We start from the raw sequence: 16,052 nt of genomic DNA, 5'->3' as shown, positions 1-16,052 counted from the left end.
TCTCTCACCTCTGCAACCAGATGCTGCACAGAATGAGAGCCCTGATCCTTCCTCAGTCCTAAGCTAAAGAGATTCATACAAGCTTTCCCTTTCAGAGATGCCCAGACCTACTCCTCACTCCTAGTCCATCTTGCTTCAGCCTCTGCAAGAGGCTAACCTTACCAAGCATGGTGTTCCTTCTCCCCCTTTCCTCTTTGAACTTGATGTTCAGCTTCATTATCCTATCACCTGAGCATCTCTCAGCACTTGGTTCTAGAACACTGATTCCTACCTGTGACTTCTACTGCCTTAGTCTTCTGGGTTGACTTGGTTCTAGGAGCAGATCGAAGCTTAAAGAAGACTTTGAGTGGGTCTGGATGGAATGCTTCTGGGCTATCGGATGCAGAACTACTTCCATTTTCTTTCTGCTTATTCTGACTCCTTCGGGCCCAGCCTTCTGCCCTATGGATTTTTTAAGGGCTTCACATGGCTTCTGACCCCTTTGTAGCCCTTTCTGACACTAGTCTTGCAAATGACTGGTTAGCTTAGCTCTGTAGAATGCTCACTGTGGCAGAGACAGCAATGCTCACCAAATATTCCATTGACTCATTATTCTGCCACCCTGCCCTACAGTGGACCTCAGGTGACTGGTGTTGCTCATGGGCTCTGAAGGGACATGACACGTGTCACTTCCAGGCTGCAACAATAAAAAGTATATGCACAATACTCTAGTCTCTCTCTTCCCCTGCTGTATCAACCAAGCAGGGGATGAAGAAACAGGTAAATGTGGTGCAGCTATAGGACAGAGCCTGTGTCAGCCTGGGATCCTGGCAGATTATATGCAGATTGCAAAAATGGCCAGCATTCTTCCCCGCCCTGCCTCTGCACACCTTACAATGTGACTTTGTAGCTGCTCCCATCAAGGTAGGGGGTCTGTGTCTTCACCCCTGGAACCTGGGCTGGCCTTGTCACTTGCTTTGGCCAATAGCATGGAGTAGATGTAACTTGCTAGTTCTGAGGGTGGACCTCTATAGGCCTTCCATGCTTTCTCCCTCCTTCTTGGAACCTTGAGACCATCAAGCAAACAAGCCTGAGCTAGGCTGCTGGAGGCTGACACCACAGTGAGGAGAGCCTTCCAGGGGAAGCCATTCTAGCCTGGCCATCCCATGGACCATCCACAAGCTGACTGGGCCGGCCCGAATCAGCTTAGCTTGGCCCACACCTGAAGACATGCCCACAGACCTGTAGGCTGTTGATAGTCCCTAAGTTTTGGGTTCGATTGTTATGTAGCAAAAGTTAACCGAGATCCATGAAGTCAACCATCTTCTCGCTCCTGTGAATCTGGAACTATCAGAAGAAACTCTGGACAGTCTCTGCTGAGCACCTGAGCTGCAAGGTCACGTGGGGCCACACAAGGCAGCTGCAGCCAGACCCGAGGAAGAGAAGGAGAGGGGCCAACAGTGACAGAGGAAACCATGCAGACAGAGAAAGGGCTGGAAAGAACTACTTGATCTTCAGAAACCCTTTGCACCTCCTGTTCCGGTTCCTTCACGAGACCTGAGCTCTGCTTTCTCAGGTACTTTAACAAAAAATTAGTCTTTTCCTTAAGTTATCTATTCCTTGCAACCAAAAGACTCCTGTCAAGGACTCCACTCCGGTTTTCCAGTCTCAAATAAATATATAGTCAGTATGAGATAATGAGAACTTATCTTTTTCATGTCCCAACTCACGAATTCTTTGCAGTAAAATGATTAGGGATTCGTCTGTGTTTGACATTGCATCCATCTTTAAGTAAAATGTTTTTTCCTATTACTAGGATAATATACAGGCCTTATGGTTAAGAAGATACAGAACAGCTCAAGAAAATAAAAATCACCCAGAACCACTTACCCAATAATTACCATTTTATATGAATAATGTGAATAATCATTTTATATGTGAATATAAACAGATAAATTATTTTTCAAGTATGTGATTTTATGTATAAATACATATAATTATAGGTAATATATTAATGTAATGTTAACATAAATATAGTATATACTATTTTTACTAACATGAATATCTCCAGATTATTAATTGTTCTTCTGCAATATCACTTTGAAGTGGTTGTACAATATTCCACTGTAAAAATATATAACTTATTATTGAATCTTTCTGTCTCCTCCATTCTTCCACTATTGTGCAAAAATAATGGCATGAGCATCCTTACAGATAAAAGTCGTACTGAAACAGGGCTATTTCACTAGGCAAATTCTGGGTGCAATGGTGTACACATTTACTACAGAGTTTACAATCCGAAGCCACACCCATCTGCTGTGGACAGCAGATCCCATCGAGCAGGGCTGGTTCTCCGGAATCCTCTTTAAACGACATGAAGAACAGAACCATGTGATTCAACCTTGAACACCATGGACACCTGTGGTAAGCAAGGCAGCCTGAGCAAGCTGCTCTGAATTCTTATAGGACGTATGCTCTGTCCATTGGGCAGGTGTCTTGGGCTTCCCTGCACGTCTAGAAATCCCTTCATCTGTGTCTGTTTAATGGTCCTAGCAAAACTGTTGCCCGCAGAGTCAAGGCAATGATGAGGTTGTCTGCTTGTCTGCATTTTCGCAATACTTAGAAAACACACTAGCACATAGCCGATGGGAGAACCAAGAACTCTTGAGTCAAAAGATCCCCAATCTGCCTCTCGGTCACCTTGGGTAGTTCAGTTAATTTCTTGACGCCTCAGTTTCCTTAACTGTAATGGAGAGATAAAATAATTTCCCCCATGAAAACGAGGGATAAAAAAGCTACGAGGCATGTAGAAAACGTCAACATGATAGAAGTACATCTACTCCTTACCAGTAATGGATTTCAATGTAAATGATTCCACTTCTGTGAGGTACCAAGAGTGGTCAAAATCACAGAGATAGAAAGTAGAATGGTGGTTGTCTGGGGCTGGAGGGAGGGAAGAACGGGGTGTTGTTGTTTAACGGGCTTAAATATTCAGTTCTGCAAGATGAAGAGTTCTGGGATGGATGGTTGCACAAGATGAACGTACTTAATACCACTAAAATGGCCACGGAAAGTGGTCAGAATGGTCAATTTTATATGTGTATTTTATCACAATAAAAAACTGGGAAAAAATGTCCCCAATGAGGTTGTGATGAGAATTAAATAAGTAAAACATGCAATTTTCATTCTCTTCCTTCCCTTAATTTTGACCTGTTGCACGGGTGCCTCGCTGATGCTGAAGGACCCATGTTGACCGCCCATACTCCCCGGAGCCCGGTGGGGGGGGAGGGTAGTGTAGCTTGCTAAGCCTCACAAAGAAGCACTTCAATTGACGTTTGCATTGTATGAGTCACTTGTCTCTCATTTCAGATTTGAAAACTCCGGGCATGAGATGCATTCAAGATCAGTTGGAAGGCCATGAAGCAAACACAAAACCAGGGTAATCAGGAATAAAACATTGTGCCTTTCGGTTCTCCACTCCATTTCTGGGCCCCTTCTGCTTACATGAACCAACCTACCTTCCTTCCTTCCTTCCTTCCTTCCTTCCTTCCTTCCTTCCTCCCTCCCTCCCTCCCTCCCTCCCTCCCTTCCTCCCTTCCTGTGTCAGTAATTCATAAAATAAGCATGTGACTGCACCGAAGGGGAATTGTGTGCAGTGATACCAGGCATGCCCCCGCCCTCATGGAGCTCACACTCTCCACTATGAAGAGCCCAGAGTGGGGGAAGGAAGCGATGGAGCATCCATCTGAAATTCTACCATTTGCCTACGCGTTCTTACAATCAGATGCAACTCCCCTCACCCCCACCCTTTCCCTAGACACCAAAATAACATTAATTTGTATTAATCAAAAAGAGCTGTGCAGCCAGGTTATGGTTTGTTGCATTTTAATTTAAAAATAAAGGCTTGACAACATTATGTATGATATCTAATGGTACATCTGCACTGTAGTCATTAACACTGAGGCAGTGTCATTTCGTCTGTGATGCTAATTACTGTGTTTCCAATGAACTACTTTGGCGCACAGCGCGTTGGAAAAGTCGCGGGATGCAGACCAGAAGCAGAGCGCACGCAGGGGTCCCCGGGCTGCCTCCGCTGCCTCCCAGCTCTCCTTTCGGTTTTACTTGAACGCCCACGAGGGAGAGGTGTACCTGATGCCCACTTTACCAATGAGGGAAGGGAGTGCGGTTGGGGAACGCTCAGTGACTTTTCCGGGATCGCAGGGCTGGCCGCGGGGCAAGCCCAGGTGTTCCCATTCTAAGTCTGATGATCCCGATGGGAGCGCATGCAAGTGTCTCAGCTCACTGCAGGTGGAGGGGACGGCAGGGGCTCTCCTGTCTTCTCCTGTCTGGAGAGTCGGGACGGGGCGAGGCAGCGGGTCTTCCCCAGGAATGTCGAGGACAGGAGTGAACACTCAGCTGATGCAGTTCATCCCAGGAAGAGGCCTGGAGAAACCTGAAGGTCAGCAAAGTCCCCGTTTCCCGACCTGCAGACACTGGTGTGAGACTGGGTGGGGCTGTGTATACGGAGGGAAGCAGGTGACAGATGCCCCACCGATACGCCTGTCAAGACTGCACGTCAATGGACGTTACCTTTTTTACAGTAGCATTATTTTTAATAAGGGAAGATTTGAAAAAAATATAAATGTATAAAACAAGAAAAGAATGACATCAACACGGTACAGTGGAAACTGCACATTACGTGGGTATTGTGCAGGAAATTTTAATAACCAGGTATAATTAGTGAAAAGCTGTAGGTTTTTCAATAGTAAGAAACAGTAAGTGGCAGGTTTGAAAAATATTAAGTATGAACATTTTTTAAAAATCTCCTAAAGGGACATTTAGCATAAAAATCTTCGCAGCAGCCAGGACCTCCTAGTAATGGACTCATCTCCTCTTTCTTTCTGGTGACACTGCTGTATCAGAGGAAAATAAATGTGCCCAGTGTGTTTTTAAAGTCAGGAGAATTTCCAGTCTTTGAAAATCAGCAACAACCCTGTTCGTAACAGCTGCCATCTTGGTATGAATACGTACTCTGTGCGGGATGTGGCGCTAAGTTCTGAACCCCAAATGAATGAATGCTCACCGTTTCTCCCTCCAAAACCCAGCACCGAACACAGTGTGCTACTGGGACTCACGCCACTGGCTTCCTCTCACACGGGGAGATATTGGGCTAACCCCACACGTAAAGTGGCGGCCTCCCACGGGGCATCCACGTCCCCCTGGCCTCTGTGGTACTCTCCTGCCTAGCAGCAAATAGCCCATCCGTGGGGAAGCCAGGATTCAACCCCACACATCTCTGGCTCTAAAACCTGTGCGGTTAACCACTGGAAGTTATTAGATCACACAGCTGATTTCCTAACAATGCAATAGCACAGGTTTTCTTACTCCTGTTTGATGGTGCAGGAACCCCACAGTGGTTCAGAGTTGGGAGTGTTTCGGATCATTTATTGTACTAGTTGAGGTTCTCTAGAGAAACAGAATCAACAGGATATGTATATACATATAGGAAGAAGTTTCTTTTAAGAAAGTGGCTTGTTGCCCGGCTGGTGTGGCCCAGTGGTTGAGCGTTGACCCATGTACCAAGAGGTCACAGGTTCGATTCCCAATCAGGGCACATGCCCAGGTCGTGGGCCTGATCCCCAGTGGGGGGCATGCAAGAGGCAGCCAATTGATGTTCTCTCATTGATGTTTCTATTGCTCTCTCTCTAAAATCGATAAAAGAAAAAAGAATATATACATATGAAAAAAGAAAGTGACTAGTTGACTATGGAGGCTGGCGAGTCCAAAATCTTAGGGTGGGCTGGCAGGCTGGAGGACCAGAGAAGAGCCAATGCTGCAGCAGAAGTCCAAAGGTCACCTGCTGCAGAATTCCTTCTTGCTCCATATTCTGTCTTGTTCTATTCAGGCTTTCAACTGCTTGGGAAGGGCCCACCCACTATATGAAGGGCGAACTGTTTTATGCAAAGTCCATTGATTTATATGCTTATCTCATCCAAAAACACCCTCACAGAAACATCTAGAATAATGTCTGATCAAATACTGGGGCACTATGGTCCAGCCAAATTAATATATAAAATTAACCATTATACTTATCTTCAAATCCCATTTTCTTTCTTTACTACATCTTATTTAAACAGCTCTTAACCAAACAGTTGTGCTGATATCACACATAACAAGTTGATATATGTAAATCATATATACTCTATAAAATATTTCATAATTTAACAAGTCAGCTGTATTAAAACTGTTCTCTAAACCTCATCACACAGTAAGAGAGTGAGTTTGAAGTAATGTACATCTAATGTACATCTGAATTATAGAACAATTGTCAAGAACCAATTTAACTTTTCTTGTCAAAAGCTATGTGTAGCCCAGCTGCTGTGGCTCAGTGGTTGAGCATCGACCCATGCATCAAGAGGTCGCCGGTTCGATTCCTGGTCAGGGCACATGCCCAGGTTGTGGGCCTATCCCCAGTGGGGGGCGTGCAGGAGGCGGCCAATCAATGTTCTCTTTCATCGATGTTTCTGTCTCTCTCTCCCTCTCCCTTCCTCTCTCTCTAAAATAAATGAAAATTTTTTTTTTAAAGCTATGTGCACAACAAGGTAAATCTATTTTTGCGTCTGCACAGAGTCACAGAGACGATTCTGGAAGTCCCTCATGCTTTCCTCACTTCCTGTGTCCAGGTGGAAGAAATAAAAAGAGGAGCTACAACTTTTTTCTTCAAAGACCTAATTCGCAAATTAAACATACTGGAGATCTTTGGGTTTAGTGAAGATAGCACTTGTAGGGCTGATGTTTACTGCAGAGAGCTAAGCACGAGTAACCCTCACCTTCAGAAATTCCACAAGATTCCACAAGTAGTTACTTGCTTGGTGTAATACAAAGCTTATGTGGGGTTTCCATTACATTCTCTTTCATGGAAGTCCAACTCGAACGTACTCAGACATAATCCCCCAGAGCTAAATGGAAGCGGAGCTCTACAAATGGAGTAGCGGAGAGGAAACAGAATTCCAATGTGTGAAAGGAGAGAGATGGCCATCTGCCTTGCACAAGGGCTACTGGCATTTTCAACACAGTTGGTCAGGGCGGGCAGGGTGGAGGACACCCGCAGTCTGAGGACTGTCAGGTGGTGTGCCATCCCGTAGATCAGGACTCTAGGTGCAGACAGGCTGAGAACTCCACTCATCGGTACAAGGGGAGCAGGTGACGAGACAGAAACTCAAGAGAAGTCTTTTTATTTTTATTTTTTTACATATGTTTTATTGATTTTGAGAGGGAGAAGGGAGAGGGAGAAAGAGATGGAAACATTGATGAGAGAGAAACATTGATTGGAGGCCTCCTGCATGCCCCCCACCAGGGATTGAGCCTGCAACCTGGGCACGGTCCCTGACCAGAAATTGAACCAGCGACCTCTTGGTGCACAGGACGATGCTCAATCCACAGAGCCACACCGGCTGGGCAAAAGCAGTCTTTACGACCCAAAGCTCATGGTCTTCCCACGGTCTCAGAGGGCAACTTCAAAGACCACGTGGAGAGGCTGCATTCCGTGTCTCAGTGACCTCTCAGTAAATTCAGACATTGGATCATGGTCTTACTTATTTTCCTACATGGCATCGGCACAGGCCCCGTTCACTTGTAACGCAGGAGTGTTGGCATTCTTGCCTTTAGGATAAAGTTCTATTTCGTAGATTGTCTTATACCATAACCGGAGGGAACACTGGGCTGACGGATGTAACCCTGACATCCACTACAGCAGCAGTGACCGTGATATCTTCCCGGCCTTGTACTTAGCAGCCTCATTTCATCCTTGCACTGCCTTTGTGAGGAAGGGTTATTACCCACGTTCTCCAGGGCAGGATGGACGCTCAAAAAGCCAAATGCCTCTGCCTTCCAGTTAGAAGTCGGCAGAGCCAGACTCCAGCCCAGGCCTGTTTGATTCCAAAGTCTACAGCTCTTGAAAGAGAAGTTGGAATTAGGCGGACAGTGGTAGGGAAATCATGTAGTTTATAAGGAACTTCTGGGATTGGGGATAAACTCTTAAAACTCAAGTATGGTGTCCCCATGGATATACCAGATGGGGTTAAATTTGACCACGCCTTGCCTGAATTTGGGGGTTTACGATCCAGGACAGCAGGGGAAATCCTGGTCCCTACTCGCTGGGAGGTGGGAGATGGATCATACCTGCCGCCCCGGGGCTTAGCTCCGCACCTGGGTGGCCGAGCCACAATGTTGGCTCCGTGCCTAGAGCTAGTGAAGAAGGTCCACAACCATGTCATATAAATTAGGTGTCCTTTCCTTGCCACCCACTTTTCCTATTATGTGTCTCTGAGTGCTCTGCTGTGGTGTGTAACAGGCCTTCTTTGAATGTAATCAGTGAGCCTAAGAGAGTTAAGAACAGCCCTCAGTCTGGGTTCCTGCAGCGGAGCTCGAGATGCCAAAGGGTCGATGCCTACAGGCTTGAATGCAAGAAGCCCGTGGGCTGCTTGCTCCCACAAGCACTCCAGAGCATCACGGCCAGGACGAGCCACCAGCCAAGTCACCGGCTTCACTGCGGTGCAGCACACACCTGGGTGGGCAAAATTAGGGTAGTGTGGATTCTAGATTATCAGAGATAATCAAGCCCCATCTCTGACTCAATAGACCAGGAATCTGAGGCACAGAGAGGTCAAGAGACTTGTCTAGGATTGTGCAACAAGTAAGTGGCCAACCCAACCCTAGCAATCAACCCGCTGACTCTGTTCCTTGCTCCATGATGCGCATATCTTCTTCCTCTTATTCTTTTGTTTTGTTCTTTACATTATTGTATGTTGAGGGTACACAGCAGACTGACTTGGGAGTTAGAAATGCTCTAGTCTTAAAGGTGTGTATACATGAATACCATGACCCATAGAAGAACAGAAAAACATTCAGCCCGACATGAGGACAAAGCGTTTACGTGATGTCGTTCATGTGGGTATGGGGGTCTTCCCAGCCCCTGCCCAGGTGCTTTATGCTATGAAAATTTCAGAGCAGTGACTAGAAATGGAAGGGATTAGATACTGAGGAGAGGGATGGAGGTCGAGGATGTGGGGCTCTGGGAGAAGACATTTTGGTACTGCATCTTTCAGAGAAAGCGGATGATAAATATTTGGAGCTCTAGGGTTGAGAGTGTTGGGAAGGAAGTGGCTGAGATGCGGGGAGGGAAGAAAATGAAACCCAACCAGAGCAATGTGCTTTGAGTTACCATAGATGGCGCTGTGTAGGAGGGTCGAAGAAGCACTTCCAAGACCTCACCCACCACTCTTAACCCTGCAGGGTGGATAGAGGTTCTTTCTTAGCAATGCTGAGTTATTCCAGTCTTTCTCCAGCCCATCCATCTGAGCCAGTCTGCCTTCCTCCGTGACGAGACGAGGTTGGAGTCCACACTGACAAACCAGATGAAGTGATCACCTGCGCTGCGCATCACGCCATTAATCCTATTATTATCATTGAGATAAAAATTGAACCTGTGTGTGGTACTACTGACTCTTCAAACAACGGATGCTTTCTTTGCAAACTCCAGGGACGCCAGGCAGTACCGCCGCAGCAAGGCGTCTCTTGACATGATTGCTGCTGGCTACGACCCGCGGGACGAAGAGCGAGGAGCGAAGACTGGGGATGAAAGAAGGTGCCTGGTCCGCAGAGGTGTGGGCTGTGTGGAGAGAATGCTCTTCGCCTTCCACCTTCCTCAAGGGGACATCGGGCAGGTGGCTGCGTCAGGCTTCCGGGCACGTTCTTGCTACACACGGTTGTTGTACCGAGGCCCTTTGCCTAGACCTCAGCCCTGCCGGTCGCTGCGCAGGTGGGGGCCCCAGAGAGTGGTGTCGGGAACGAGGTTTCCCACGGTGGTCCTGGATTAGGATTTCCCCGCGTGAGGCCCAGGTACTACTTCTCTGTGGCGCCATCGCTGCCAACCAATGATTTTACTCATTTCATATTATTTAAATAATTTAAGGCTTAAGTAAAACTTAACAGTTTGTCTTGTGTGTTTCCTTGGGTGCTTTATGAACACTTTAAACCCCTACACAAAACCTGGGAGGTCGGTGTGACCTTCACGTCCCGATCAGACCACTGGCGGCACGCAGAGGGCGCCCGTGGGAGGCGCCGGGGACGGCGCATTGGACACGGCGCATTTTGTCGTTTCCACCCTGTGCATTTCTCGGTGGCTCTCCAGGGTCACGGACATTTCCTGTGCCCCAGAAGGAAGGCTTAGGGTCTGAAAGGGATAAACATCCTTCACAGCCCAAATCCAATCAGAACCCTCCCCACCCTGCCACGGTGGCCATCCACGGCCACAGCCTGTCACAGGTGACGGTGACCACGAAAAAAGACACCGGTGAGTCGAAACAGCATGCGTCCTCTCCAGAAGCGAGCGACCAAGGAGATGACCTTTTCTGACTAGAGGTCACATCCAGATACACTGCTGCGGCCACCGCGGCGCCATCCCCAGCCTGTCCCATGCTGCCGCTGTGCGTGTGTTGGCCGCCCGATCTTGGCCACTGCCCAGGAAGCAGATGGTTTTACTGCCACCACTGGGATGAGGAAACTGAGGCTCTGTGAGGGTAACGGGTCACAGAGCTGGATGATACACACGCGCGAGCCCGGCGGCCTGCGGACGGAGGAGAGAGCGCAGGCTCCGCTCACGAGCTCCGGCCGCGGTTCCCAGAGGAGCTGGCACTGGACGCGGGCCCTGGAGACGGCGGGATGTGGGCATCCGGAGACGCCCAGATCAGGGAGTAGCGTCAGCGAAGCCCTGGGGATGGGAAAATGCAAGGTGTGCAAAGAAAATGGCAGAAGCGACTGGGCAGTGTTCCTGAAGTGGTTCTTTTTTGTTTGTTTATTGATTTTAGAGAGAGAGGAAGGGAGAGGGAGAGAGAGATAGAAACATCGATGAGAGAGAACATTGATTGTCCTCCTCCTGCATGCCCCCCACTGGGGATTTGGCCCACAACCTGGGCATGTGCCCTGACTGGGAATCGAACCAGTGACCTCTTGGTGCATGGGTCGACGCTCAACCACTGAGGCATGCCAGTCGGGCCCTGGAGTGGTTTTAACGTGAGCAACCAAGGGTAGGGTGGCACAGGCAACCAAGATGGTCGGTACCAGATCCCGTCGTGTGATGACTCCTGCTGGTGCTTTATGTGGCTCATCTCACTTGCTTTTCAGCAAAACCTGTGCAGTAGGATGTCTTACTATCTGTGTTACAAATAAAGAACACGGGTTCCGAGAGGTTAAATAACGCGCCCGAGTCACACCTGTCCCACTCTCCCCAATACAATGTGGAATCACATTAGAAAAGGACAAGATGTCCCCCCCCCCAACTTCCTGCTGGCACGCTCTGTCCTATTATACTGATTCTCCCGATTTGCCACAGGTCAACGTCACAGAGGGCCCCACCCGCAAACTTCCTCTTACTTCCTGTCATCACCACCACCCCCACCATCGCCACCCACGTCAACCCTCTTCTCCCTCTTCCCCAGTCTCTGACGAATAGGGACAAAATCCAAAAAATCAGCAACCAAGGAAAGCCCAGTGACAGGAGTAAGCAGCTGACAGCACCAACTGGAATCTCACCTTGGGGATGAGAAGATAAACACCGCAATAACCCAAACCTCAGAGATGTGTGGCTCAGTTTTATGCAACTGACATTCCATCTCATGGATCCAAAGCAACAGCTCCATCAGCCAATTTATGACCTTAATATAGTAAAATGCTACTGAGGGAAGGCGGTGGAGCCTGTGTGCTGTGGGGTGGGGGTCCCCTGCTGCGGATCTTTGAACCGGTTTTCTGGGTGTCCAGCATGGGGCAGCAAACGGTACTCTTCCCTTCCATCCCTGACAAGCATCCAATGGCTCCCGACTTCTCTGTACAATTGATCCAGCTGATGCTAGGAGAGCATATGCGCCTGATCGATTAGAGCAAACTCAGTGCAATGCTGTGCTCCTGTGTCCTATGAGCAGAAGACGATCTCAAACCCAGAAGCAAAAAAAAAGGCATGCAGTCCTTTTACACACCCGACCCGTCCCACTTCCGTCCCAGTCCACTGAAAACCGGGACTGACTTTCATTCAATGAAGTGATCTCATGGCGCTTTTGGTTATGTCATCTCCCTATTTCTCTTTTATGATCAAAGAATTTAAAATACAGCAACACCTGTTTTTACTACTTTCTTCCAGGTGATTTTCTCTCTCTCGCCCTACACACACACACACACACAGAAGCTCTCCGTCTCTGACATATAATCATTCAACAATTATAAATGCCACCACCTAAAAGCCTCTATAATCTGTCCCCTGCTCTGTCTCCACAGCCACCGCTTCCTCTTACTCTGTCTGGTCATGTTGTGCTGTCCTCTGCCGTCCGGCCTCCAGCCGCCACCTAATTAAGCCCTTCTTTACTGCACTTTTGCAAATCTCAGTTGCCACAGACTGTCCACAGCGCCGACTTTGAGAGAGAAAATGCTACCAGTGAAATGATACACACCACTGTTTGCAGAAGACATCCCAAGGAGATGTTAAAACAGAGAAAGAACATGAGCACCGTAAACACGGATGCCATACAGTATCTCAGCTAACCCCTGCCGCTGTCTCCTACCTGTTCACGCCCACGACCTCCTAGTGGCCCAGCAGGCCCTTCCCGTCAGGCCTCGACCTACAGCGCCTCTTCCTCCACTTGAAAAATCCCTGCTCATCCTTGCAGGCCACCTTCTCAAAGTCCTCGGAGACCCCACAGGTGTGGTGATGATGCTTCCCTGTGTTCCCACGACTTCCTGAACTTTCTCATGTGGAATACCACCTGCATATTACTTTGTGATTAGCTGCCTATGTGTTTTTCCCTCCGAGGACGATGAGGACGTTGAGGACGGGCTGTGTGTCTCCTTCACCTCAATATCCCCGTCCCTGGACTTATTGCAGGTCCTTAGTGAGATACTACTGAAGGCAGCTGGAGACGGCATGATGCTCATAGCTTCTGAGCACGGCCACTAGAGGGCACTGTGGAACCACGCCGTTGCCCAGAACTGCTGTTTCCCAGAAATCTGGGTTGCAGAGGTGGAAGGAAGCCAGCCTCCTGTGGGCAAACCGGATGAGAGCCTAGGAGGCTATGAAACTCCAAGGGTGCTGTACCATCCTGCAGAATCTACTTTGAGGATGCTTGTTGAATTTCTGTAGCCCTCACCAGCGCCCCCTCCCCGCAACTAGGTGCTTCTGGGTGTCTGCCTCGGCCTATTTCCTTAATAAGAGCCAAAAGCTCTTCCCAGCTTTCTATCCCGGGCGGGAGGGGGAGGCCACGGAGAGGGCGAGAAATATCTCCGGAACATTCTCATTTCTAATCACGATGGGCTTGCCATGAAGGGCCGGCAGTATAATTGCTCCACTTTGAAGAACAACAGGTAGCAGCATCAATATTTGATTTTTAAAAGGTTGTGCGAACAGTTTTAAATATTAAAGATAAAGGCAAAGACTCAGATCATCTTTTCATCTTGGCAGTTGAAGCATTTTGAACGAAAAACGGTGCTAATGAGCAGAATAAGGTGTTTACCCATCAGATGGCAGCCGACTGCTATAGAGCACCATCATTTAGAGGTGGGGGGGGGGGGTTGGAGAGGGGGGAAGCAATAGCTGCACCAGGGAAGTTTTCTGTTCATTATCTCTGTAATGAGAGAAAAGAATGCAACACCGTCAGAGGCACTTTCTCCCATTTCATTGTGGGCTGTTTAGCTCCCTATATGAGTGGTCTGGGACAGGCTCTGAGCAAACCTCATAAATTAACTATCCAACTTCCTGGCTAATGAGCCCAATATGTCAATTTCCAGTGATCAAAATGATGCAATTCAATAAAGCGCAGTTCATTTTGTAAGGAAATATACTTTTAATCGGGAGAACTGCAGGGTCACGGTCCTCCTGAGATAATTACAGGCCAGAGGAATTAGCGGCGTGGAGCTGTACTTAATGTCTGGAGACACCCCATGGGGTTTGTGTGGCAGATATTGTCTTTCAGGGACAATAAATTCCTTCATTATATTTCCATTACTGCATTAATGCAGTGATCTCCAATTTACTTGTAACCAAGAAGGCTGGTTACTCCTGAAACTTGGCATTTAATGCTAATGAGTGCTTGCAAGTCAGGCAGCCCCGTGTGCATGCGCACGCGTGCGTGAGTGTGTGTGTGTGTGTGTGTGTGTGTGTGTGTGTGGTGTCTTTCTGTATGAGAGTCTGAGGCTCAGGCAATCCAGCAGGAATGTCAGGAGCCTGGGAGGTCACTGGGGTAGGGTTGGGAGGACAAGTGGCTCAGGCCAGCCAGCCCGATGGATGGACATCTGGAAAAGCCAGGAGTAGAGAGTCAGAACCCTGTAATCATAGCTGAAAAAAGAAGCTGAGCTGACTAGTAGGGAAGCAGTACCAAGTGGAAATCCAGTCTGAAAAAGGCAGGGGGTCATTTGGTAACGCAGACAAGACTCCGTTGAAAAATATGAGCACCGGGCAGCAAAAGGGTGTGGGACCCAGCCTCAGAAGCAAGAAAGGGTGATGGGAACTCTGCTGATGTAGGGGTGCCCATGCAGTGGAGGAGGCGCCAGGCACTTCATGGTGATGGGGCCAAGGGCAGCCAGCCCAATGGGGGCCTCAGCTCCTTTTAGACCAAGGACTCCAGAGTCCGGCTTGTTGGAAGTGCTTGATTCCGTCATGTGCACCCGAGAGTGAAAGGTACCTTTTGTTTTTCAAGGTAGAGGGAGATGGAATGAATCTCACAAGTCTCCACGTGGGAGCAGATGACCCTCTAACATGTTAGCCAGCCATACTGGGAAGCTCTGCTTTGGAGGGAAAACCCAAATAGGAAAGACGAGTGTCACCAGAATTCTTCAACGTGACCCGAGAGGCGACATAGCAGGAGAGAGGACGGCGCCTGGGCCAGGCTCAAGTTCTGACTCCTCTGCTCCTCTCTGGGCGGTGTCTGGCAGGTGGCTTACCTTCTCTGAGCTGTAGTCTCCTTAACTGACATTTAACTGGCCTGGCAATCTATTTCCAGGGAGATGGGAAGATAAATGAATATGTCAGTTTGCTTATCTTTTATTTCTCTAACATCAGAAATAAGCGAAAATGTTACAGACAGAATCGGGATTCTCTCCCTGAAAGCAATTCTTATCTATGCTGGGACTTCCCTACAAAAGTAAGGTTCTGTTAATGTGAGTAACTTGGAAATAAATTTGTGGGGAGGATTCTCCCATGAGTCAGAGGGCTGAGACGATGGTCCATTAAGCAGGGAGTGCTTACTTACGGTGAGAATGGATGGTGCCAAGTTCAACCTTATGCAAACTCTTGCCAGAGGACCCTGATGGGCAATGACTGGCAATGCTGGTCTGCTGACCTGTCCTTGAAATGAGACTCCTGGTTGTCCACAAATTGCAGGAGGTGCCTTGGCAAGGGTTTCTCACTATTCTAAAAAAAAAAAGTCTCTTCTTTGGCTTTTGGCCACTGACTAAATTCAATTAACGTGCACTGAACATTTACTATCCACAAGTTCATTTTATGAGTTCTCGCATTTAATCACCATCACAATTGCACGAAGAGGGTGTAAGTATGCTGTACGATAAGAACTTAATCACAGGGCAGCTAAGAGGAGGGGGAGTCCATAATCGTGCCCTCGGATGGGTTACGTCTCCCATTCTTTTTAGTACTTCATGTCTCATCCTCAGTGACCTGTGGATTTGCTCCTCTTACTTTTTTTTTACATAAAATTTATACTTTGGAATAATTTTTAGTTTACAGAAAAGTTGCAAAGATAGTCCAGGGAGTTCCTGTATACCCCTCACCCAGCTTCCCTAAAGTTAACATCCTACATAACCCTCGTATGCTTGGCACAACCAAGAAATTGACACGGGTGTATCGCTGTCAACTAAACTACAGGTTTGCTTTGGATTTCATCAGTTTTTCTACTTGTGACCTTTTTCTGTTCCAGGGTCCAGTTTGGTTGACCACATGACATTGAGTGATCCTCAATCTTAACCTGATAATTTGTTGCAAATTCATTTGGGAGAAGGTTACCATAGAGACTAAGCTT

At 47.9% G+C, this 16,052-nt stretch overlaps 1 protein-coding gene across 2 annotated transcripts in view; it reads right to left on the bottom strand.

Annotated features, from left to right (window-relative positions):
* Positions 1–16,052, bottom strand: part of CA10 (carbonic anhydrase 10) — a 460,283-nt gene that overhangs the window by 113,607 nt on the left and 330,624 nt on the right. The gene's annotated exons all lie outside the window — the stretch shown is intronic.

This window comes from Molossus molossus, unplaced genomic scaffold, assembly GCF_014108415.1.
Source record: "Molossus molossus isolate mMolMol1 unplaced genomic scaffold, mMolMol1.p scaffold_m16_p_19, whole genome shotgun sequence".
Taxonomy (NCBI): domain Eukaryota; kingdom Metazoa; phylum Chordata; class Mammalia; order Chiroptera; family Molossidae; genus Molossus; species Molossus molossus.
Note: the sequence above shows the minus strand (reverse complement) of the source record. Positions and strands in the feature narration are given on the sequence as shown.